The 23,188-nt window shown below is 45.2% G+C and overlaps 3 long non-coding RNA genes across 3 annotated transcripts; 2 read left to right on the top strand and 1 right to left on the bottom strand.

Annotated features, from left to right (window-relative positions):
* Nucleotides 1-594: 594 nt before the first annotated feature.
* LOC117245226 lies at nucleotides 595-10,275 on the bottom strand. Its single transcript, XR_004499677.1, has 3 exons — nucleotides 10,195-10,275; nucleotides 8,004-8,181; nucleotides 595-3,032 (listed from the first exon to the last, which is right to left on the bottom strand). It is a non-coding gene; the product is annotated as an uncharacterized LOC117245226 (long non-coding RNA).
* On the top strand, nucleotides 6,310-8,536 carry LOC107212145. Its single transcript, XR_001524395.1, has 2 exons — nucleotides 6,310-7,728; nucleotides 8,263-8,536. It is a non-coding gene; the product is annotated as an uncharacterized LOC107212145 (long non-coding RNA).
* Nucleotides 10,276-10,740: 465 nt separating the features above from the next.
* LOC107212146 lies at nucleotides 10,741-15,648 on the top strand. Its single transcript, XR_001524396.2, has 2 exons — nucleotides 10,741-10,826; nucleotides 15,464-15,648. It is a non-coding gene; the product is annotated as an uncharacterized LOC107212146 (long non-coding RNA).
* The last annotated feature ends 7,540 nt before the right edge of the window (nucleotides 15,649-23,188 follow it).

Below are 23,188 nucleotides of genomic sequence, written 5' to 3'. Positions count from 1 at the left end.
CTTGACTTCCCTAACGCTTACATCTCAAAGTGTTTAGGGCACGCTGGTTGGTGTGGTTATCTCCTAGCTGCAGATGTGACAGCTGAGGCATCTGCACGAGGGTGTACAGCATCACTCCGTGAGTCTGCAGCACACTAAGGGCAAGAATTCAGGATCTACCCCCTTCCCACTTCAGCTGTCTGCTCGAGTTCACCTTTATGCATGGTCTTAACCATTATTTCCATGGCAGTGGCCACCAGAGTCCCAAGAATGGACCCTCCTCAAGGAATTCTTCATGTGGTCCTGGTCCATGACAGTCTGTGTCCCAGAGGCTTCTGATGGGCCAGGAAAGGGGACAAGGGCAGTGTCCTGGGGTGACTTTATGGCTCTTGAATCCCCAACTGTCTGTTCTGTTCATGCTGATGTTAAATTCTGCACCTTTAAGACTGCTCAGTGAGCAAAGTGGGGGAAGAAGAAGCCTCAGTTTGTGTTCAGAAGTGGCACTCACTGCCCCGTATCCTGCTCCAGACAGAGGGACAGAGCTCTCCTTTGCTGTTAGTTTTAGCTAGCTGAGGCAGAAAAGTTCCCTGGACTGTGTTCTTTATCTTTTTTTCTTGGATCTGTTCAAACCTGCTCTGGACTGAAAACCCAGCCAAACCCCAGGAGCTCACACCTGTGGCCCACCAGAGCCTGGGCTCGGCACTTTCCAGTTCCAGATAACACTGGATAAGAGTCTGAGTGAGCTTAGCTACCCACAACAAGGACTTTCCTGGATTTGCTGTCTCTTCAAACAGCAGGAGGTTTTATTGTTTAATATTATTCATTTTTTAATCTTGTAAATATTTTGCTTGTTAAATAAACAGTGTTTTCCACTTTTCTCCAAGGAAATCTTCTCCCAAACCAGTTGGGGGAGGAGGGACCACTTGAATTTGCCTTCTGGAGGGTCCCCATTCTGATGTTCTCTCCCAAACTTGCCCTAAGCCAGAACAGGCAAGCAGAGAAGTGATGCACTCAGTGCTGAGAGCTTGGTTCACAGTCCTGTGTTCTCATATCCCACAACACCAACTAAGCCACGTAATTCCAGCTGCTGGCATTCTTGCTGAACGTAAGAAGAGGGGATTTATTTCATTATGGGACTCTAACATCGCATTCATTTACCAAATTTACAATCTCCCTGCATTACAGCCTGTGCTGCTCTTTGTGCACTGACTCTGCAGCTCTTTCCATGCAGGATCTGTCCTTCAGAGCCCCTTTGGAGAGGTGGAAATTATCCCTGGCCCAGCAGCCCAGGAGCAGGCATGCACACCCCATTTAAATCAGAGCTGAAGGTTAAATGCCATGCAGGCTGCATCACTGAGATAGAGGAAATTCCTCTGCAGGAGCAGGGGCTTTTCTGATTCTGTGAAAAACGTGTCAGCATCAAAAACGTGACACGTGAAGGTCAAGGCAACATTGATCCACGAGAGCTACAGTCAGCTCTCCTGTCAGCTTGGAGGGAGCTTACAGTTTTTAAATACATACACATGCACATTTCAATGGCTATACAATTTTAAGGTTTGATTTGTTACACTGTGTAGCTGTTGCTTTTGGTGTAGGTTGGGACTGACTGACTTCAGTCAGTATGATCAGCCTGAATGCAACTGCACTGGTGCAGGTCATCTAATTTCTTAAATCAGCCTTGAAGGTGGGATAGCTGAGGATGAGAGGAAAGAGAGGTGACCTGTCCCCTTCCCCAGGAGGAAGGAATAGGTGATGGTGCAGGGGAGCACAGGAGTCCCAGCCCTTGTTGAGATTTGGATCGTTTTGCCTTCCATCTTTTGTAAATTCTACAATGAACTTGGAAGAGTTTCCTTTTCATATTGATTTTCTTGGACTCACTCCACTGATTTTAAAACTACTTGAGTGCTAAAACTACTAAAACACCTCCTGGCATTAAGGACAAAAAAAACCCCAGATGTTTCCATGAATGCCACTGATCAAAGATCACTTAAACCAACAGCATTTCCTTGTGTCACCCAATTTTCCTAAACTGCCCGTGCACACCTGGTCCCTCTGCTTGCAGAGGCAGGATCAAGATGCTATTTAGGGAAATTCCTGTGATATAAATGATGACTCTAACTGCACAGATCCTGGTGGAAGGTGCTGCTTAAGAAAGCTCAGACTCAGTTCCTGGAGATTTTTGACAGGAGCAGCAGCTCACGGTGTGCAGTCGCCTCCTTGGCCTCCTGCCTGAACCTGCACAGGTTCTGTTCTGCTCCTGGACTTCTGCATTTATAAACACTTTCCTTCTCTAACCCTGAGAGTCCATCATGTTTTATTTACCCTTATTTTAGCTCTACCTATGCATTTCCAGCTACACAAAAAATCGATAGGCTCATTGCTAATTTTATCTGGAAAAAAAGGAAAATTTACTAGATAATTAAATCAGGTAGGTCTTGAAGGCTGTTTTTAAGGGCTCTTTTTTTTTATGAGGGAGAACTATTTAGATATCCAAACTAGCCTGCTTTTCTTTCTTTTTTGACAATCAATGATTGGCACAAGCATGGATTTTAAACATCTATGGAATTAATTATGCTACAAAGCCAAAAAAATTGCAGCTGTATGATTTATACATTTTATAGCAAATGCAAAATTAAAAGATAGCTGCATTTTTAAAGCCATTTGGTAATAGGGCTCTGGAAAAGGTTGATAATTCCTAGGCTGGCCACAGGGAATTTTCAGAGGCTGTGATCACAGCTTCTAATGGGTGGGGAAAACAAGGTTTGGGACATCACTCTGGAGTAGAGATCCCTTTACTGTACTCTTAATGCTGCTCCAGATGCCCAGAGATGTTGGGAAGGCTGAAACCTTGTTCTGTGCCTCATTTCTCCATAGGTAATGGGAGCTCTTCTATACTGACCCCATTTTCCAAGCAGTGGGAAGATCCCAGCATTGCTGGGTTGATATCTCAGCCTTTCCTTTCAGCATCCTCTCCACCTTCACATCATTCTTCTCTGGCTACATCTGTGACGTGGTATATTTCAAAATAGACGTGTATTTTCTCGTCTTTGTACCTAGAGAACAGTGAAGGAATACACAGCATAAATTTAGAAAATAAGTAAATCAAATAAATATTCCAGAGCAATCAGTCTGCCATGGGACTCTTTCAAAAGCACAGGAAATATTCAAGGGAGAAATAACTCTCAGTCCATTTACTTGATTCAGTTGTAATAAAAAAGAAAAAAAAAATAAATTGACTTGGTGTTAATTCTGAATGGAAATGTGCTTTGGAGCATATCCTGAGGGATGCTGAGCTCTGAGTGCTGGGCTTTGGACACCTCCCCAGTGCAAGAAGCACCTTCATCCTCCAGTGAACTTCATGGGGATCCTCAGCACCCAGCAGGATTGTGCCTTTCATCAGGAGACTCTCAGCAGGGCCTGGGTGCTTATTTGGGAGGAGATATCATTGCTGGCTTGACAGTAACTAGATCTAGGAGCAGCCCCCTGGAAGCAGGTACTTGCTTTAGATCTCACAGACATTGTCTTAATTGTACACTAAATTAGGAGGAGCTGGGAGACAGCTCAGGCACAGGCAGTGCAGCCTTGCTGGTGATGCTGAGCATTATCAACCCCAACCAAATGCTTTCTAAATAAGCTTCATGTTTTGTGCCATAAACTCTGCTGGGCTGTTACTCAGAGTGATCTGTTAATGTATCTCTGAGCTAGATATCCTTTATTCCCTTTCTTCCTTTTTTTCATTTTTTTCATTTTTTTCTTTTTTTAGTGGATAATAATCATCTTGGAGAGGGCTTTTAAAAGGAGAAAAGGTTATTTCGCTGACATCAATTTTTGCATTAAAAGTGCACTTGGCTAAAAGCCAAAATATTTAATATCATTGCCATCTGTCCCAGCTGAATACAATTTTAGATTTATTGATTTTCTTTATTCTCTTCCTCTCTCTTTTTTTTTCTTTTTTTTTTTTTTTGTTAATTTTGTCTTGAGACAAGGTTAAGACTCTGAAACAGCAAAGCCTTTTTTCCTCTGATGGCATCATAATCCTTGACTAAGTCTAAACTGCCTTTTGGTGTGTAGCTGGTGCCAGCTGTTAGGTTATAAATGGCTTTTTTTGGAGGGCTTTGTCTCTGGCCACCAATGGCCGTGTATTTCATGCACGTGTCAGGAGGTGCAGGCCGGGTTCTTTGGGTAACTGGGAATCCTCATTACACTGGTTCATTAAATCATCAGGGATTGAGCCTGGGCTGGTTCCAAAGCTCCCTGTCCCCTGTCCCCTGGGGGGTGAGGACAGCTCCAGGGGACAGCTGAGGGCACAGGGAGATCTCTGTGGGGATGCTGCACTGAGGAAGAAGTGACCCTGTCACTGTGCAGCACCAGGTTTTCCTGGGGGGTCTCATGGGGCTCTGGGAAGGAATCCAACACTGTCAAACAGCAGGACTTGAGCAGTTGTTTGGATGTTTCCTTCAGGGGGTGTGGAGGCGGGGAAAGGTGGAATTTCCTGAGGAGGAGGCAAGCCCAGAGGCAGAGATGTGCTGAGGCCTGGGCTGGTGGCAGGCTGGCACCCCACAGCTGCACACCTGCCCTGGGTAACCTGGCACTGATGGCCACATTGCTGCTTTTCTCCATCACCTTTTCAGCAAATCTTTACCAAGGGACTCAGAGAGAGAGACAAAAGCCTTCCTAAAGCACTGTGAACAAGGTTCAGCTCAGGGCCTGTCCCTCTCATTTTATCCCAGCTCCCTGTCTCTTTTAATGACCTCCTGCTTTAGCAAGATCTGCAGCCTGAATTCAGCCACACAAATTAATGGGAGTGTTCTGAGGACATTGAATAGCTCCAGTTTTATTCACATAACCCTGAGTATCAGCTAAGGAAAATGCTAAGTGTGTTTGGGAGCAATTATCTGCACAGCATTCCTTCCTTCCCACCTCCACCACGTCACCTGCTCCCATGACTTGTGTCACCCAGCTGCTCCAGGGGCTGACAAACACTGTCCTGTGGTGTCACCTTCCTGCACTGCTCCATTATTGCTTCCTCTGCCTTTTGGGGCTACACAAAAACAGAGGCCAGGCAGAGTTAAGGGAATAAAAAGCAGTTCTATTTATTGAGGGACCTGCAGGGACATTTTGGGCAGTCAAAGCCCCCCAGGGGCTGCACCCAAAATGGGCAGTGGCTCACAGGTTTGACACTTTTATAAGTTTGGTCCATTTGCACATTGGGGTTCATCCCCCAATTCCAGCTGCAGGGAATGAAGTCATTCATGGGAGATATTAGACCCCTGAGGAGGTGTCATCTCCAAACCCCTGTGTGCCCCAATGTAAGACATGCTCTGCCCAAGGCTGAATTTGGCCCTTTATTTACAAATAATTTAAAGCAGTTCTGTAAATGTTTTTGTGCCCAGAGGTCTGGGGCTGATTTACAGCTCTCTCAAGCTGTGTAGACCCTTGATCCAGCGGTGTCATTCACAGTAATGGGATATCTCAGCTGTCCAAACAGAGACATGCTTTAAATGTTAAAAATGTTCTGTGATCGATTTTCTCTGTTTATAGTAAATGCCTTGATTAGATTCCCTTGTAGGTACTTCAAAGGCAAACTCCCCCTCACAGTCTTCCAATATGATGAAATCTAGTTCTTTCTTGGCTCCACATTTTATTTTTCCCTCTCTTAAACTCATTTAGCACTTGAGCAAGGTGATTGATTGATGGCCTGGAGGACTGAGGCTTTCTGAAGCAGCACCCAGGACTGTTGTTCTGCTGCCTGAGCTCAGGGAAATGGGTGATCTGTGAAGGCAGAGGGGCACTGGAGATAGGGATGCCCTTGGGATGCAGGGGATACCCAAGCCTGCCATATCCTGGTCACAAAGTTGAGGTGTTTAGTTTTCACTACAGGCACTCAAATGTCACCTCTGTTTTACATAAAGAAAACTGAGATTATGAGGGCCCAGGTGATTTTCCAGAGAGAAATTGCAGAGCAGAGGTAGGAACCGACTAAGAGATGCCCCAAGTGGGCATTTTAATAATCTTTGGTTTTCCTTCCTTAAAATTCTATATTTCTATTATAAAAATTAAAAAAAATTAAAAAAAATTAAAAAAAAAGAAGCAAGACAGGTTAAGGTATTTTTATGAAGTCTGCTCTGAACTGGATTGAGGCCATCAATTCATTTCACATCCATACCCAGCCATTAAAGGCAATGGCTTTCTTTCCCCCTATTGACCTGGTCTGCAATCAGACCAGAGACCTTGAAAGGTGAACAGCTATTAACAGACCCCTGAGCCATCCAATCCCCTTTAAAGTCATGCCCTTTTTTTGTTTTCTTTTTTTTACTTTTTTTTAAATTTTTTAATGGAAATCACTCTGCTTTTATCCATCTGTCTCTATTGTTCAGGAGACCAAGCCTGCTTGACCTGCTCTGTGGAAGAGAGTGACATTGAGAACATGACTTAGTATGAAAGGGCCAGTATAGCTGTCACTAATTAACCTTTCTTTTTTAATATTAAGTTAATTTTGAAACTTGTACTGCTGAATCACACCTCTGTTAGATTTCCACTCTTCCTTCCCCATCTCACAAACTCCTCTTCCTCCTGAGCTTTTTCCCTGGCACATGTGGCTCTTCCATGTACAATGCCAAGATGTCATGGACATGAAACAGGTACCACAAGCCTCTGGAGCATGTCAGAGATACCCACAGCATGCATTGGCAGAGCAGAGCCTCACACACAGAAATAAAATTTCACTCTATTCTTGTTCTCCAAAACTGGATTGTTGAGGATAAAACTTATCCCAGAACCATGTTATATAAGAGAGAGGAATTTTCTTGTGGGAAGATGTGCTAATATTCATTTGACTGAGAGTCCAGGGGGGAAGAGGACCTGTGTTAGGTTCAGATATTATTTCATGCCAGAGATCAGATCCCATGCAGAGCTCAGAGCACTGCACCTGATTTTCCTGTCACGGGCACCAGCTCCCACACTGGTCTGCCAATGCCACATGGATGTAGAATCTCCATGAGAGGAGGTTTTCCACTGCCCAAAGTGCTAATATTACATTTTTGATGATCACTGTCCTGTTTTCCACAGTTTCTTTCCAGCAACTTTGGGCTCAGACAGTCCTGCAGAATTTCCAGTTTCCCCTGTTAGACATGAAATCTCCCAGCTGAGCTCTGAGGGTTTCCTACCCCATCAGGGAGTCTGGTTATTTCTGCTTATGTCTCTGATCACATAAATCTATCCATTTCAAATCTATCCATTTCTCTACTCGATGATGTCTTTCATCCCCTTAAAAACAAATACAAGACATCGTTGGTCCTCATTATTTAATTTTCAAGGACTATACATTGATCGTTAAATAAAGTTGTCAGGGGTGAATTAACTCATCCCCACTCTTGCAAACTTACAAATTAAGTTGAAAGAGACCTTAGCTTTTGAATATTGTTCCAGCACCAACTGTCTTCCAACTCAAACCTGTCTGCACTGTCACAACCTGTGATCTCTGCACACTCCTTGTTTTGTTTGGATCATGTTTAACCCCAATTTGTGCTGAAACGGAGCCACGCACGAGGCGTCATGGATATGGGCACAGTGATGGACAGATCCAGATGGTAATTCCAGGCATGGAGAAGGGTCAGGAAGCACACAGTTACCCCCATCAGCCAGGAGCTCATCTTCTCACAGACTGGACTACTTAGGAGGGAGCGCACGGTTAATGTGGAAATTAATTCGGGGTCGTGACGAAGCAGAAGGGAGCTGCTGCACGTTTGAGTGAGTTTGTGCATGTGCCTGGCAGCACTGCCTGTGTTCTGCAGGAGCTCTTTGCAATATGTATTTTGGACTCTGCCTTTTAAGCCCATTAAGTGTGAGAAGCAGTTATACACCGGAGCTAAATCGAGAAATTAACTCCTACTGCAACTTCCTCACATTAATTTATGTGCTCAGTGAATGTTGGGCTAATGAATGGTCATGAGTTGGTCATTCCTTATTCTAAGGAACTTTAATCACATAAAGGTAAGTGGCACAGTTTCTCCTGTGATACTCACATGTGGGTTTTGAGCTGTCCTGGGCTAGCAGTGCTTCAGAAAACATTTGCTCCACTTCTTGGAATTTGGGTTCTTTGTTGGGACTATCCACAGGGGAAGCTCTTGTTTGACAAAGATAACAGACCTTGGAAACCAAGACAGTAGCAGTGACATCTGGAAGCACATTGCATCCTCCAGTCTGGTGAGGAACAAAGGTAAGTGCCTTTATCACAATTTTGCTAACTTGTTCCATGTTGTTTCTCTCCACATTTCTCCCCAGATGCATCTTCTCTCCTTGTTTCTTTGCATAAATATCATCCTGGCAATATCTCAGTTGTGGTTCACACACTGTGGCATGGACACCTGCCAGCATCACCAGCACCATCTTTGCAGATGGGGAAAAACAGAGACAAAATCATACTGGAGTTACACAGTGCCACTCAGCAAGGCCATGGGAGGTGGAGAAGTAGAAAGACATCTTTGCTTTGCTATGACCAGGTGGAGGAGAGGTGAAGTAAATTCATTCTGAGCAGAATAAAATCAGAATGGTTGGATTTCCTGGTAAGAGATCCATCAGTCTTTTCCCAGTGGCCAGGCACATTAAGCAGGAATAGTGAGGTACAACATGACTCAACTGCACTTCCAGGCACTCGCTGCTGATTTTCCCTCAAGCCTGAGCACCACACACTGGCTGCCAGGTCAGGAACATGAATGATCAGGGAATGATCAGGACAAGCACAGGAAGTGTGGCCAAATGGCAAATACCTTCTGAGCTGTGGAACACTGTCACTCAGAGTTGGGTTGTGACACTGCCTGGGGCTGGTGTGGTGCCTGCAGGGCCGTGCTGAGCACCCCCAGGAAGCAGGTTGGAGTTTACAGCTGGTACTGAAGCAGCAGAACAAGCTGGCTTATTGTAAGTGGAGTAAAAAATGTTGCTTTAAAGGAAATTCTGATACAGCCAGACTGTCACAAGGCACTGGCTGAGTGTGTGTTATCAGCTCCATTGCTGGACACTGCCACTGCCAAGGTCTGTGGGACATCTGCAGGGACACAAAGAGTGTTCCTGCAGTCAGATATAGCAGCTCACCTGAGAAGGTCCATAATAGGTTTTTAATTACTCTCATTAAACCACTGGGGAAGGGCTGTCCATCCCCTTAGGGCAGAATCAGGGCTTCAGCAGCCCAGCCCAGCAGGGTCACAGGAGGACACCTGAGCCTTGTTCTTACATCCACTGAGTTTGATTGTGTGCACATTCCCTGAACCATAGGAGAATTCAGTCTGACTGGAATTCTTGTGAGAACAGGCTTTCCTTGTGAGTGCTGGAGCAGGTCTCCCAGCCCTGGCTGCACCACATCTTTTTAAGCATGACATCTTACAGTGCTGGGACAAGTGTGCTTCCAAGTGGCCTCCCAGCTGGGAAATGGCCATTTACAGGGGTATGTTACAAGCCAGACATTCTCTTCCACCAGGAGCTATCTGCCTGAAATCATCCTGTCTGTGTGATGTACCTGTCCCTCTCCACCACAGAGTTACACAATGCTCCTCTCTGCTATTTATTGTCTGTGACTGAATGTCTCACGTGTGGCTGGGCTGGAATTTGGGGTTTTTCTGAGGACAAGAAACCACAGTGCTTTATTCTAGCATTTGATGGCTCTGCCTGCCCCCATGGCATGGGCTGCCCTTTGCTGCACATCCCACTCTGCTCCCTAAGGGTCACTGAGGCACGAGGAGAAGGGCAGGAATTTCGTGCAGTTTAAAATGTCGTATCAAAGTAAGGAATCCATCCCAGCCCAGAAACACAGGCTTGAGACTGCTTATACCTCATTCATGATTATCTCTGAGGTCAAGGTCCCTGGTAGCAGGAGAGCATTCAGAAAGCTCCTTGGGCCCTGCCTGTGCCACTGACCTCCCCTGTAGCCTGAGGCAAGTCACTTCTTTCTTTAGAATTCCTGTTTCCCCTTCCACCTTCCCTTCCTTTGCCTGAACAGTGTGTGCTCAAGGCCAGGAGTATTTCCAAGAAAATTTATCTTGCCTGGAGCGACAGAGCCCTGATTTCACTGGGGGCCTGAGCTACTGCAGCACAGAAGAAAGAGCTCGTTCCCACCTCTGTGTCCCACAAAGTGATTTGGCAGCAGGATGAAGTTAATGAGCAAGTGACGCTGTCTTGCCATCAGTGTCATGGGAGAATGAGGGATGAGATGTGTCTGCTTACCTGGGATGCCTTTCAGCTCCTGAGCACCAACGCTGTAGTTTTGGAAATAAATGAGGAAGAGTCTTTGTCTGGAGTCCCAAGGTGTCCATCCAGCAGCACAGGCAGTGGACCTGTGTGAGCAGCTTGCACCAGTAACTGGAGCAAGAATCGGCATCAGAGGATGCTGGGGAAGCAGGATTAACAGAACAGGATTAATAGAACCCAATGGGAGACAAGCTGCATCATTATGTGCTGATGGCATGATCAGGGCTTCTCAACAACAGCACAGGGGTGTTCTTGGGGGGCTCTTCCTCTGATTTGAGTGCTAGCCATCATTCAATCATAAAACACTCTCAGGTGTTGACAGGTGGAAAGTAGAAATTCTTTAAGGAAAGATTCCAAGACAGTTTGAGCACTCCTCGAGGACAGTCACTACAGTGGGAGGTCATTCTAATTGCTGAAATCAAGGTGATCTGGAGAAACCTTGGCAGTCCCGTCCTGCAGTCACCTTCAGCACAGCAAGATCCCAAAATCCTGCTCCCAGAGCATTGGACCATGTGCCAGCTCCTGCAGCCGTCTCCGAAAAGGATGCTTCAAGAGCACAGTTCATTATAAATTGATGCCCACGTGAACATGCATTCCCACTACCTGAGGTAATTATAAACCCTCTTCTGTTAAAAATTCCTGGCAAGACTCCTCTGTTTCCTTCCTTAAACCAAGTCCTCTAAGTCAGAGGACTTAGAGCAGAGCTAAAAATGAGCTTATATTCAACATTATCCTCATTATATCCTCATTTCAACGGGGGTTCCCGAATTCACACACTCTGCATCCTCAAATGCTGCAAGGAAGGTGATGCACAGTTGCCTTGTGATCAATGGTAGTTACACATTTTAACAGACAGTGAAATGTGAACAGGAATTGTGCAAAGACAAACCTATGTAATTACAACGTTAAATATTGTGATAGCTGAACCAAAACAAACCTGACAAAACCCAGTCTTCTGACTTGCAACCCGTGACTGAAGCAATTCAGCAGACTGGAAAAAGTCTAGGATTCGGGGTTTGATTTTATTTAGGTTTTTTTATCATCTTGGAGCAGTACAATTTCTGAGTACAAGCCAGAGCAGTTGTCTGGAAGAGTGGCCACTCCTTTCCCTCCTTGGAAGCTAATGGCTCATCTACCAATTCAGCAGGAGTCAGGAGATAGTCATCTTACTGTAATATCTTTTGTCTTTCTCCACCAGCACTTCATTGATGGGCAATTTTTCCAAACAACAGCAAAATTGCAGTGCCTGCTCCTCTGTCAATAAATTCCATTATTTCACATGGAGCTTGGCTACCATAGCTAGAAAATGCTGAAGTGATTACATTGAAGAACTACAGATCTGTGGCCTGAGCACTCTATAAATCTATGGACAAAGTTTGATAAAGCACATTGATACTTTATCTGACAGGAGCCTGTCTAGATTTATGGGGCTTAAAGCTGCTTGCACTGTCATCCTTGATTCAATTAATGCAAAAGCAGTTCCCATCTTCACAGTTCTTACTTGTTGGGCAAAATGTGAACTTGACATTCTTCCCCCACTTTAATGAGTAAAATATAAAGTGATGGAATCAGCCAAAGAATAATAGCAAGGCTCTGGAGCGGGGACAGAAATGCAATGGTGTTCTCCATGTTAATGTGCTGGGATCCATGGAGGATTTGCTCCAGTCTTGGGGTGCTATCTGTTCTTCCCTTAGTCTTTTGTAGTCCTAGTAAGGAGCAGCAAAATCAGATTAAATTGGAGCACATTTTAAAAAATCTTGTACTTGACTTTTTTATTGGCTTCAAACTGGCCAGGACTGAGTCATTGAGAGGCAGAGAAAGAGCAGGTTATGCTTTGGGACAACAGGGATGTGGCTTGTGGGAGAGGGGCTTTCATTACTAGAGAGGGTTGAAATGGGATCTTTAGGGTCCATTCTATTGTTATGTGATTCTACAGAAGTCTCTGTCTCCTTCAAACACCTGCAACAAAGCACTCCTGACTCTGTCTTGATTTGCTTTTTCGTGCAGAAAGTGTCTCTTAAACACTTGCTGTTACATTGATATGTCAGACCCACTTCTACATCCTTTCAAGGCCCAAAATCCTGCTGGTGTGAGATTCTGTGAGTGTTTCCTGTTGGATGCAGAGGAGGCTTGGAGCAGTGTGTGGTACCTACAGGAACAAGCCCTGCTGTTGCTGTGCACTGCACTTCTGTGTGTTTCGCTGTGGGGAAATCCAGGAAAGGGATTGACCTGCCAGATTAGGAATATTTGCTGTGATTTCTGCCCAAGAAGAGGGAGTTTCTCCCAGCCATGCCTTGCCTGAGGAGTGTTTGAGGATTGAAGTGACACTTGAGAAGTGCCCAGGCTTCACAATGTCCCCTGGGCAGGGAGCAGCTCACCCCAGAGCATCACTGCCATCCTGGGGACCTTGCCTGCATCCCCTGCCATGGTGTAACTCCTCCATGCTCCCTGGCAGGAAAGCAATTTACTGCAATTTACTATAAATCATCATAAAAGCCCTTCTCTTGTGACACACTCAGTCAGAAACCCTAAAGATGACTGACAGGCTCTTCATAAATATTTATGACCTCTAAAAAAAGATTGAAAGAAAGAAAAGTTAAATTCTTCCCCTCAGTGAAGTTTGACAGTGGAGACTTCTCTGCAGCATCCAGGTCTGCCCTTGTGCTGGCACAGCAGAAGGAGCCTCACCCTGTCCTGCCCAGGAAAGCAATCCCCCAAAAAACCCATCCCCAAAGCAGGGGGCTGCAGAGAGCCCAGCTCTGCCAGCTTGGCTGTGGTGACAGAGGGGTGTCCCCATGCCCAGTCCCACTGCTGCTGCACTCAGGCATCAAATCCAGAGGAAACCTGGAGAGACTGGAAGTGCAAGAGGCATTTAAAGTCCTAAAAAATTGCCCAAAGTAGGCAAAGCTGCTTCTCTAATGGCCTTTGCACAGGGCTGCTGCACTTCATAGTTTCTTTTTACAGTGAGGAAGCAAATCATGACCTAGGGAGGGTCCTTTAAGGCCAGTTCTCCCAAGAGAAATCAGCCCACAGGCATTTGAGCCGTTCATTAAAGCATCTGAGGCTGATTAGGATTTTATATCCATGTTATTTTGCTACTTTGACTTCTGCTCGTGTTCAGTTTATAAATATTGTGACATTTACTGCTGCTAGTTTTGGAGAATAGGTTAGAACCGACCAAAGACACAAACAGTCTGTGTTGCAGAGTCAAGCCAGGAGAGGAAATTTGAATATGGAAAATTAAGTGAATATTCCTCAGATGAAACTGTCTCCCAACCATAAGTCATGTGATAATAAATTTCAGTTGAGTGACAACAATATTAACAAACTGAAAAAAAGATTGATGTGCATCACAGGTCCATGAATGCAAAATAAAAGGGAAAGGCTTGCTAGTCTGTGATAGGCAAAGTATAAATATGTATCACTTGGTTCTAAAGTGAGTTATGATTACATTTTCCTACTTGTACCTGGAATCTGTAGAGGTTATTCATCTTATCCCTGGATCAGCCGTGACAGTTATGGCCATGCGCTGCATACGGCACAGATACCTGCTCAGCAGATAAATCAGCAGCCATGAAGGGACCTGTTGTTATCAATTTGATCGTCAGAATAAATATACAAATATGTGTACAGCATTGTTGTCACCGAGAACAATTTCCCTTCTTCTCGCCGATACATTTTTAAGAGGTCGTTCCGAGAGCCGCTTTCTGACAATGCCAGGGGGAAACAGAGGGGAGCGATGATCAGGCAGGAGGACTGGATTTATGGACTGTTGTCTATTTTATTTTAAAAGGAGGGAAACAAAAACCCATCCTCTTTCTTCTAGCACCACTTGTCCTCGGTGTGCAGCGCTGGCTGTGTGCAGCGAGCAGGGGAGGGAAGAGGCTGTGGGGAGTTACGGTCAGTGAACATCTGTAAGAGGAAACCATTCCTGATGAGGCTGAGAGTGCTATTGCCTCTCCACTGGTGCTAAAGAGCTAAAGGTTTTATGATGCAGCAGAGACTGTAGTTTAATCCTGATTTACCACGGCAGTTCAGCCAGGAGGAGAGCTCAGGCAGGGCTCAGCCGGGACCTGCCGGCCGCACACCCGGTGGAGGGGCTGGGGAGCCAGGGGAGATTCCTTCCCCTTTATTTGCAAGTCAGATCACAGCGACAGGCACAGGATATGGGAACACTGGGACTCTGCACCACTGCCTGCAGTGTCTGAGCAGGGGGACATCGGGTCCTGCTGGGATCTGACAGGAGGGACGCTGTCCTGCAGCAGTCTGTCCTCCCTGGGCAGTTTTGGACAGGCCACTCATCCACATCAACCCAGGTCCTGCTCCTGGGGTCCTGTGGGAGACAGGCCCTCAGAGCCCCAGCTCCTGTCAGCTGTCCCTCCTTGCAGAACTACAGCAGGAGGAGATATGGCAGCAGAGACACCAGTGCCTCCCAACATCGATATCCCAGCAAAATGGGAAGGAATTAAAACAACTCCAGTGCTATAAAAGGTATCTGCCTGTGTGCACTGACCCCAGCCCTGGTCTTTGGTCCCAGAATGAGCAAACAAGGCCTGTAATGCTGACAGGTACTGAAGTTAAGATGTTGAATTCATGACTTGCCTTCCTTGTTACAATGGCTTTGTCAGGGACTGAAATGGCTCATGCCTTAAATATTGTTATGGAGTTCTGCTCATACAGAAAAAACTGCACAAAGAAGCCACGGCCACACAAACCCACCCCTCCTTAGAGAGGCCTGACTGGAACTTTGGACTGGATAAGATAAAGGGGACACTACTGTTCATTCATCTCGGGCTGAGGGAGCAGAATGCACCCACAAGAGAGCCAAAGCCAGCAGCTGTGCTGAGAATCATCTCTGGCTGGGTTTGGGCAGGGGGAGACCACAGAGGCCAGGTTTGTACAGGCTCCCCCAGCTGAGGCAGGGGTTGGAGGTTTTGGGTGTGTGGTGTAACCTCTGTCAGAGGCACTGAACACCCATCCTCCCTTACACAACAGCTGTGAAACCCCCAAACCCCAGCAGCATCCATGGTACATTCCCACATGTCATAATCCATGAAAAAACCCCAGAGTGCTCCCCAGACTCATTCCTGAGGCCTTGCACCACACATGCACCTTGCATGATCACAAAGTGATCTGAAAACAGACCCAGAGCAAGAGACAGTGTCCAGCTGTCCCCCCAGGGAGGTACCTGGGCATTCCCACCTGGCCTGAGCATTTATTAATCCATTGGATTCTGTGATTTCAGGGAACCCTCACCTCCAAGACCAGCTGGAGAGGATCACCAGGACACCAGTGGGATCCACAGAGTGGTGATGTTCTCTTTAATCTGTCTCTGTCACTCTCTTTCTGTCCAGTCCCCCTCTTTTCTTTCTCCTGCTTTTACTCTTTCTCATATTTACTATCAAATAAAATCCATATTATTGGCTTGGGTGTATGGTCTTGCTTGCAGCTTAATTCGGGCAGAGGTGTTTCCAGTCAAAAAATGAAGGGTACCAGATGTGTTACAGGTGAGGGATGGAGGCTCTCCACACTCACCTAAAAATCCCAGCATGATGAAAAGGCAGCAGTGGCTGCACAGCCTGCCCTGAATTTCATGCATGCTACCAAGTATCCATGAAAATGATGACAATATGAAAAAGTTTCCATCCTTGACAGCTGCATTCTGCCCTTGTACTTTTTCTAAGTCTAGGGGGAAGGACGGTGGTTCTGTATCATTTCAATTTGCAGGTAAGGCTGGAACACAATCTCAGTAGCCCAGGGAACAGACTTCTGCCAGAATTGGTTTGGGTCTCTAAATACTGTCTCTTCTGGGAAGTCTTTTGTTTCTTAATTGGCACCGTTCATCCAGCTGCATCTCAACTGTGCAGAAAGTCCCCAGCAAGGATAGAGCCCCAGATTTGCCAAGAGATAAAAAAAAACCATTAAAGGACTGCATGGATAGGTGTTTGATAGTTACAAATCATAACCTTCAGGCTCCATCCTAGCTCACAGAATTAATCACCTCCACTTCCCTGTCAGGCAGCCGTGTGTAATAAGGCTGTTACTCAGGTACACTGTGACTCTGTGCACACCCAGGTTTTAAAGTTTTCTGGCCTTTTCTCCTTGGTTTTCTCCAAGGTTGTGCCTTTGTTTTAACCAGCTGTACATATTTCTCCAATAATGGCATGGCTCTGATTTTTATTTCCCCAGGGAAACCTCGGGCTTTACTCTGGAAAGTCAGAGGTTAATAAAGACGTGTTTGATTTGGAAATGAGAAGGCAGGAGGGAAGTGCTGGTGAGCCAGGGGCCTGAGAGCTGGGGGAAGCAGCAAACTTGATTCTGAAGATGGTGAGGATGTCACCTGCGAGGCACCTGAGATGCTGCACGCTGAGTGCGTTTAATGACATGCGGGGAGAGGAGATGAATCAGGTTGGGTTTCTTCCCTGAACTATGATACTTTAATGAAAAACAACTTCTGTCCTTCTGCAAGAGCTATTCCTATTCTTGAACTGTGAAGGAGGAGGAGGGAGCAGGAAAATGCCATATGAAATTGTTGAGCTAAATTCAGAGACGGCACATTCTGGCCAACAAGGAAGATGTAACCGTATATCACAGCATTCTGTTAATGAGGATTCATTTTTAGCCCAGCTCGTCTGTAATGAAAACCCCTAACATTTAATTTCCATAAAGCCAGAATTAAGGCTGTCTTTAACCTCAGTGTTCTCTACATATTTGATTTTGGCTGTGGTGTAAATCTTTGTGCTCAAATAGCAATGTAGGAGCCTCCTCTCACCATAATAAGTGGATAATGCTGACTCATAACTCTCACTGTAATTCCAGACCAAAAATGTGCAGCTCCCATTGTTGGGAATACTGTCACTAAAAAGGTATCACTGCTTTAGTTAAATATTTGCAAAAAAGAGAGAATTAGTTATGCACTGAGACTTCTGTGTTTGCAGGAAAGCAGTGGCAAAAAGAATATAGGTGGATACACTTGTTTTGTGTACATAAAAATTGGAAAAATTCTATTTTACCTTGAATTTATTTTCAACTCTATTAGTGTGTTATGTTGCCATGGCCATTTGGGCACATACTTCATGTTCCAGCACCAAAATATCATTGCAAATTTGGACTATAAACATTACAGTGATCATTTTGCCATTACAGCAAAAGAAATCCACCACCAAACAAGATATGAAGGGAAAAATCTCATGTCCCTGTGACACTCGAGCATACTTTAAATCACCACTTTCACTCACCTGCGGGGCTGCTCTGCATCAGTGTAAAAACTGCCAAAATTATCACAAACAACACTGGCAGGGGCTGATGTGCACTTTGCTGGGAAGGAGTGGAAGGTGAAAAACACCAAATTATTTGCTGTGTCTTCATTTCATCCCCTGCCAAATGAAGACACTTCCAAAGGAGGCTGGTGGGGGTTTCTTCCTGAATGTCTGGAAGAGCTCAGAGGAGGTGGAAAATGCAAAGGAATCATAAAGTATCCTTACAGTAAGGCTTCCTGGCAAAATTAGGAATCTTAACGTTAATTAGAGCTGTGTGAATAATTCATAATGGATCGCTCATTAAAAGAATGCTGCTCCTTCTTTCTGTTTGCAAATTGTCCATGAGCAGATTTCTCTGGATTGCGTTTATTATTCAAACCTATTTGCTAAATTATTTTAGGGGAGTATTTGCTCTGTGCCTCATTCAGGAGGAGCTAGCTGGGTGTATTGAATGGTCAGAATTCAGCACGAGCACCTCAGTTTTCATTGGATATATCGATCACCTGGAGGGTTTCTGCTCCTGACTGGATGTGTTAACATTTGGAAGACGGACTCCAGCACGAACGCTCGTTCTCTGTATTACAGCTCCTTGTGCTCCCCCATCTGTGTGTCACATCCACCCACTGTCTCTCTGTTCAGGACTTGCCTTTGCATAGAATTATTCAGAAATGTTTAAATCAGAATAATTATTCCTGAATAGCTCTCTCTGTGAGCACTTATCCTATAATAAGAGTGCTGTGTACCAGTTTAGTTTAATCTGCTTGAAAGTGAGCTAAACTAAACAGGAATAAGGCATGCCAACTGCAGAAGAAAAGATGCCACAGAATTGAAATTCACAGCCCATCTCTTGCTTTTTAACACAAAATCCTTTTTCTGGGTCAAAGAGGCCCCTGAGCAGCGGAGGGCTGAGGCAGAAGTGGGAGCACTCTGTAAATACCCTGCTCAAAGCACCCTCTGTTAGGGAGGAGATGCTCAAAGAGACTTTGAGTTTGACCCCAAACAGCTGCTCTTTGGTTATCCAAACACTTTCCCATGTGTACACAAACCCTCGGGGGTGTGCAGCTCCCAGCACAGCAGCCCCAGTCCTCCAGGCACAGAGGGGTTAACGAGCCAGGGAGCCCCCCAGAGCAGGGGCAGGATTAGGATCAGACACCAGATCCAACCACCACCACCTCCTTCCTCTGAATAAAATTATTCCTGGGTGGAGGAAAAAGAAAGAAATAGAAAGACTGTCAAAAGCTTGGTGGGTAAATATTCCTTCTGCACTACAAACCGTTGCTTACAGCTAGTATTTTTTGGGTAATGATCTGCTTTTAGATTTTCTCTGAGATGTATATTCCATCTCTTTGGCGCTGTCTCAGCCTTATCTCTGCTCATTTTTTCTCGCTTTCTTAAATCTCTTTCTTTACCTTTAAAACGCTTTTTCCCCAAGCAGTTACAGATGTATTATTGCTGGTTTTGCTCTTAACATGCAGCTGAGCAGCTCGGGAAGCAGAGGGAGGTTGCTCGTGGCAAGCTCCACATCCTGGATGCAGCTGCAGGAGCTGCTGCAGCTCAGCTGACCCTCTACCTCGAGCACCACCAAGTGCAGTGGTGCCACATCTGCCCGAGTGGGAGCTGAAACTAGAGCAGAAGCCTGCAGCAGGCCACCACTTTATAAAGGATACTAAAATAAATAAAAATAATAAAAATTAATAAATGAGGAAATTTATCCCAAAACATAAAGTCTTTGAAGTCAGAGACAGGGATTTCATTTTCCCAGAGGCAGCAGGAAGGCTCCCTGTGCAATCACAGGTACGATTCTGACAAGTACTCCAAGTGCTTCAGAGCAGGTGTCTCACTTTCACAGGGATACTGATGGGCACTTCTTGCCAAACTTCAGCTGCTTAAGTTTGGTACCTCCCTTTACCTGCTGATCTCAGGTTCATGCATGCCCAGAGGAGGGGGAGAGTCATTCTCAGCTGGACACTTCAGCTAGCAGGGATTGTTTGTCCTCTGCTGAAGTAACAAATCTGAATTAGGGTCCCTGGTGAGGCCAGCAGGAAAATGGGTTGCAGCAGTCTTTACTGGGGTGAGAATCATGAAGATATGGGTGTTACAGGAACTAAAATAAAATATGTCCTTTGAGATAAATTACATTTGAACTAACAAACTTGAGAGTAAGAAATTGCCAAGGTACTTGGGGACGTTGGCAAATGGGGAGTTTGCATCTGAGTGTGTGCCAGGGCAGAGGTGCTGAGAACAAACACAGGCTGCTGCCTCCTTCCTGCCTGGCCCCACAGCATCCTCTGCCATCCTCCAGCCATTCCATGGGCACATCTGGCAGGACTTCTGACAGCTTCTGGATTAACAAGAGTTAAATTCAAAGTCCTTGGCGTGCCCCAGTGCCCTGATCCTTGGCCTCAGTTTCCCTGGGGAGGCAGTGCCAGGTTTTGCTCCTGCTTTGTGGCGAGGCTCAGGAGCAAGGCCAGGGTTCTGTGGAGGTTGGGGCCAGCAGGATCCCTGCTCAGATACCCCTTTGCTCCTCATTCCCTCCATTCCTTCGAGCTGCTGCTCCCATTCCTGTCGAGCAGTGGGCACTGACAGCACACTGAGCCCTGCTGAAGCACGAGGGTGATGCCTCTAGGGACTACCCAAAAACAGAGGCCAGGCAGAGTTAAGGGAATAAAAACCAGTTCTATTTATTGAGGGGCCTGCAGGGACATTTTGGGCAGGCAAAATCCCCCAGGGGCTGCACCCAAAATGGACCACGGCTCACAGGTTTGACACTTTTATAAGTTTGATCCATTTGCACATTGGGGTTCATCCCCCAATTCCAGCTGCAGGGAATGAAGTCATTTCCCCCAAGTTTGCTGCCCCCAAGTCCCTTTTGTTTCCATCTCTGGGGCCTGAGGCACTGAGGTGTCCTTGGTTGCCAGGCCTGGAGAGGAATTGCTGTGTCTGCCCAAAGTGGGGAAGCAGCAGCTCCCAGTGTGTGTGGAGTTTGGAGTTACACACTGAAGAACTACAGGACTACAAATAAACGAAAAAAATAAAAGCTAAAACCCTAAGACATCAAGGGAAGGCTCAGCCCACCATCCAGGCAGAGGAAATAACCCACTTGGAGGCACTGGATAAAAACCCTCCTGAGAGAGACCTTTCAGGATCAGGGCTGTGGCTCTCCCTCATTCCCACCACCAAACTCCCAGGCTGAGCAGGGAATTTAAAGATGAAGCTGTGCAGTCACCTGCCAGCCTTGCCCAGCCCATAAAGCACAGCAGCCAATGGCACCTCTGTCCCTGTGCCTCCCAGGAAGGGGATGTTAATATACCCCATCTTTATTATCCTATCTGAAAAGATATTTCGTTTTACCAGTTTTTACTACACAATCTCAATAACTTGAACTTGTTTAAAGGCTCACTGCTCCAGGAAAATGCATTACATCTTGGCTTTTAAATCTGCCAGCTCCCATTTATTGGTATTAATAATAGATTGGGAAAGCTGTTCTTTTTATTTTATTTTGGCCTTCTGAATATTTTTTTTTTCTCAGTAGCTCTAAAATCAATTATTTTAAAAAGATATTGTCTTCAAGCAGCATTTCTGTATTCTAAAGGTGGTCCCACTCTGTGTCCTGCTCAGGAGTCATTTGCAGTGCTTAGGAAAGGGGAAAAGTGATGGCAAAAATATAGGAAAACAGTTTAATAACCATTTGCAAGCCCAAAGTGTCCAGGGAAAAAAGTTTTTAATAATAAATACCTAAATTAGTTTTCATTTAAAGTTTAGGAATCTTTAATTTATAAATGCTATTTAGGCAGGGAAATGTTGATGAGGGCTGGAGGAATTACATAATTCACAATTCACATAAGTGGAAATACAAAACTTTGGTATTTCCACACAGTTTGTTGCCCTGTTAACTCCACAGAGCTTTTTTTAAGCTGAGCTCACCCAGGGAATTGCTGCCTGCATGTTTATGTATTTACTGTAAAGCTACTCTTTTTTTTTTCAACATTTTTTTGCCAAGACAGCATTGGCTTTTTAATCTTTCACTCGTTTCAGCATTACTGTAGTGAAGGAGGATATTAATGGCCAGGCCCTTCTCTCAGGAATGCTGGTGTAAAATCAGAGTAAATGGGCTGAACTCAGTAGAATTTCTCCATGTTTTAGATATCCACACACAGCCCCTGGTGCTCAGGGGACGTGGAAACCTGGGATCACCTCGATTTTACCTTCACCTCCCTCCTAGTGAGCTAATAAAAACGGGAGAGAGGAAGTTTGGCCAATAATAATTCTTTTTCCTCTGCTGTCCGCTGTATAAATGCAATCCCTGCATTATTATATTGAAGCTGGGAACCTCTAAGCAATTACTTCCCAGCACATTAGCGTCCATGTGCTAAATGCTAAAGGGTTTATTCAGTGCATTGCAGGATCAGGTTATTGCTGAGTCTGTCCATCATGCCCAGAAATTACTGCTATAAGTGCTTTAAGAGCACGGCCAGTACAATGGAGATATAACCCAGCTGAAGGACTGCAGTGCTCCTATTTAGAGAAGGAAGGGGGAAAAAAAGCTGCAAAAGTGTTCAGATGCACAAAATCTCATCATCAAAAGCTCATTGCTGGAGGGACAAAAAAAAATTTAAAAAAAAAAAAAAGAGACACAACTTTATACTGAAATTGGGTGGAAATTGGAATAGTGAAGGAAATATGCTTTCTTTTTCAATTCCACATGCTCATGTAGTCTTTTGCCTGGGATTAAGAGGTCACTTATTGCAGCCTTAAAGGATAAGGACTGGGCTAGATAGGAGAATCAGCAGCTGTTTATTCTGTAAATGTTTGAATATGAATCAGGTCTTCCTTTTCAGAGATTTGCTTGTTACTTTTATTTACCAGGATAATATCAGAAGTCTAATTAATTCTCCCTACCTCTTTCAATCTTCAGTCTCTCAGTGCTTCAGCAAAGCTGGAACCCTTTAGAGCTTCCTATGTATTGACTGAAATATCCTTGTTTATAAGGATGGCTATGTCTTCATCTTTTCAGACAATTCAACATCTTTTCAGAGATTGCCTTAAAATGTGCTAGTGCAGAGCACAGAGATAATGCTGGAGTAATAATAACTTCTTTTTAATTTTTTTTTCTTTTTGCATTTCATTATCAACTAGTGGTTTATTTCTGTAATTGTCTTTATCAGAGTCCTTGGTGCACAGTGGTTAATATTCAGGAATGGTTATTATCTCTTTCAAAATTTAGAAATATCAGCCTCACTGAGATGTCCTGAGGTCTAGGGCTATGAAGTGACTTCTCCAAAATCACCTAGGGAGGGATTTTAAGGATTTTAGGTATTTTAATTCAGCAGACCTAAATGGGATGCTCAAAAATCAGTGTCCAGTCCTCAAGAACCTCTGCAGACTCTTTCTGGGGACAACTCCCACTCTCTGCAGGCATTTTCAGAGGCAAATGCAGCCCTGAAAGTGCTAAATTTGGGTGCAGTAAATCCCAGCCCACCTCTCTGGGTTCTGCTGCAGGGATTTGCACTGATTTGGGCTAAAGTGCCTCTGCCATTGCCCAGCAGTGTCCAGGTTCAGCCCATTTCCAGCCACCACCAGAGCCAAGGTGGCACGAGGCAGTTTCCAGGGCAAATGAGAGCCCCAGTGCTTCACCAGGGCTGCAGCAGGCACAGGTGACTCCTGAACCACCTTGGGATGATGCTGGGAGCTTCTGAACCACCTTGGGATGA

This window comes from Parus major, chromosome 17 (assembly GCF_001522545.3).
Source record: "Parus major isolate Abel chromosome 17, Parus_major1.1, whole genome shotgun sequence".
In the NCBI taxonomy this organism is placed as follows: Eukaryota; Metazoa; Chordata; class Aves; order Passeriformes; family Paridae; genus Parus; species Parus major.
This window is presented reverse-complemented; position numbering and strand designations above follow the sequence as displayed.